Below are 3019 nucleotides of genomic sequence, written 5' to 3' on the forward strand. Positions count from 1 at the left end.
GGTGAGCATGATAGGAAGCATGGCTGGAGAAAGGCACCAAGGGGAGGGTCAGGTCCAAGGTCCGATGTTTCCCAGGGTTGTCCTGTATATGGTGGGAGGTTGGATTATATGATTATTAATGACTCTAAAATAAAGTTATATGATAATATGTTATGACTAGAAGAGATTTTCATCTAGACCTTTGAATTCAGCTAAGCCCCAATGTGAAAACATTACTCAGTGATGTCAATCCACAACTCGTTTGAATCTTACAGTACTGGAGAATTTCCTAGGGAACTGAGAGGTTAAGTAATTTATCCAGAGTCAAACAGCCAATGCAGAAGCAGGATCTGAACTCAAGTCTTCCTGACTCCAAAGCTAGCTATGTAATTCTGCCTCTCGGAAAAGACCTTAGAGGTAATCAGATTCATCCCTTTAATTTTATAAATAGGAAAACTGTGGCTCAAAGAAGAAAGGCAGTTTGTCTAAGACTGTGCTCTGTCCTCTGTTATTGACAGAGCAGTAGCAAGAACACTGGTGTCTTAACTCCCAAGCCCACATCCTTGCTCAGATATGCCATTGGCTCTAAGCATCATAACAGGGTGAAAGTGTAAAATCTACAGTCTGGCTAAACATTCTTGGCAGTCCAGCCCAGACTGCACAGATCCCCGGCCTTGCAAGTTGTATCTGAAGCTGATAAAGAAGTGAACTAAATAGCCCAGGGCAGAGCTCTTGGAAGTAGGGAGATACTAATTGTTTCCAATAACATGTATCCAAAGGAACAGTCTTGTGGTTGGCATATAATATACAAACTTTTCTTTATTTACTCCTTCTCTTTCTCAAAATCCCAGGGTCCTTTTAGTCACTCAAGCAAAAAGTACTAGGTAGAATCTTTGGGCAACTTGGTTGCTCAGTGGTTAGAGTTCTGGGCCTGGAATCAGGATGACTTATCTTCCTGAACTCAAATCTGGCCTCAGACACTTGCTAGCTGTGTGACCCTGGGCAAGCCACTTAATACCATTTGCTTCAGTTTCCTCATTTGTAAAGTGAGCCAGAGAACAAAATGGCAAATCATTCCAGTATATTTGCCAATAAAGCTCGAAATGGGGTCATGAAGAGTTGGCCATGACTGAATGAGTGCCTACTAAGTGCCAGGAACTTTATTATGTGCTGGAGAGCCAACGACAGAAAGTAAAGCACACCTGAACTGAAGAGCTTGTATTCTATGAGGCAAAGGGAACATAAACAGATACAGAAATACACCAAAGGTAATTTTGGGGAGGAAGGTGTCATTATTCTGTAAGGGGGCTGGGGAGAGAGCAGAATCAGGAAAGGTCTCAAGTAGGAAATGTCACTTGAGCTGAGCCTTGAAGAAAAACTAGGGATTCTGAGAGGTGGGGATGAAGAAGGAGTTGATTCTAAGCCTGGGGAATAGCCAACGTAAAGACGTGGAGATGGGGGATAGAAGGACACCTTGAGGAACAGAGATGACTAGCTTGACTCACCTTGCAATGAAGGTGAGGAAGGTATGAAAGGCAGGAAAGTCAAACTGGAGTCAGGGAGTGAAGGACTCTACAAGCCAAACAGGGGGTTTTGTTGTTACTTAGTTGTTTTACACTTCGTGTAAATTCTAGAGTAGTTTGCCATTTCCTTCTTTGGCTCATTTTACAGATGAGGAAACTGAGGCAAACAGGGCTAAGTGACTTGTCTGGGGTTACCTGGCTAGTAAATATCTGAGGCTGAATTTGAACTCAGATCTTCCTGACTCCAGTCCTAGCACTCTATCTACTGAATCACCTAGCTGCCCCAGAGAGACTTTTTTTTTTTTAAAGCAATAGGGGTTAAGTAAGTTGCTCAAGGTTACACGGCCAGGTGTTTCTGGATGGGTGCTAAGTGTCTGAGCCCGGATTCCATCCCAGCTCATCCCGACTCTGGGGCTGGTGCTCTTACTTGCTGTGCTACTTGGCCGCCCCGACCCCCCAGAGGGACTTTTAATTGATCCTAGAAATATTAGCAAGCCACTAGAGCTTCCTGAACAGAAGGATAAGATAGTCATACCTGTGTTTCATGACTATCACTCAATCCTAATTGTTGCTCTCTGAATGCCTAGATCATAAAGTGCATGAGGGCGTAGAACTTGTTTTTAATTTCCCTTGCATTCTATGTAGCTTCTGATGCCAAACCTAATAAGTACTTGGAAATGAGAAAAACCTTTTCTGTCTTTATTCCCCATGTGAATGGAAGACTTTGGTGAAAGAATAATAGCTAATATAGCTAGCATTTATATGGTGTTTTAGGGTTTACAATGTGTTTTACCATTATTATCTCATTTGATCCTCATAGTAACCAAGAGAGGGAGGTGCTCTTATTGTGCCAATTTTACAGATGGGGAAACTAAGGCACATAGTGGATAAGTGTCTTGCTCAGTGTCACAATTTATTGTAAGTATCAGGGATTGAATTTGAAGTCAGGTTTTCCCAACTCCAGTCTTGGTGCTCTACCCGCTACCCCACCTGGCAACATGAAGAATACTTTACTCAGAGGTCAAGCTTTCATTCCAGCTGTGACAGGAACCTTGGGCAAGCAAATTTTCCCTAGGATCTGTCCCATGTAATGATTTTTACTGACTGTTTAGATGAAGACTTAGAGGGCATATATGCTGAGTAAGTTATTTGAATGAGCTATAAAAAGCAAATCTGCTCTTAAGGGAAACCTTTTATATGGGCCTTTACAATTAAATTTGTATAACATATTGATAAGGTAACAGATATGGTAGAGAGCTTCATTACATTAGCATACATAAGTAAAATAGGAAAAACCCTAGTTTTTAACAAGCATTGCTTCATTATGCTGTTTTTCTTCTTCAGCCAATGTAGCTCTAGACCAGAAACCTCTCCTCTCTCCTTCTCCCTCCCTCCTTTCCTTCCTCCCTCTCCTTTCTCTCTCTACTTCCCTCTAACTTTCCTTCTTTCTCTACTCTTCTCTTCCCTTCTCTTCTCTTCTCTTCTCTTCTCTTCTCTTCTCTTCTCTTCTCTTCTCT

At 42.0% G+C, this 3019-nt stretch overlaps 1 protein-coding gene across 7 annotated transcripts in view; it reads left to right on the forward strand.

Moving 5' to 3' along the window:
* Positions 1-3019, forward strand: part of LDB2 (LIM domain binding 2) — a 412576-nt gene that overhangs the window by 119373 nt on the left and 290184 nt on the right. The window lies entirely within an intron of this gene.

This window comes from Petaurus breviceps, unplaced genomic scaffold (genome assembly GCF_028583685.1).
Source record: "Petaurus breviceps papuanus isolate PSGF00001 unplaced genomic scaffold, PetGlider_PUasm1.0 140, whole genome shotgun sequence".
NCBI classification, from domain to species: Eukaryota; Metazoa; Chordata; class Mammalia; order Diprotodontia; family Petauridae; genus Petaurus; species Petaurus breviceps.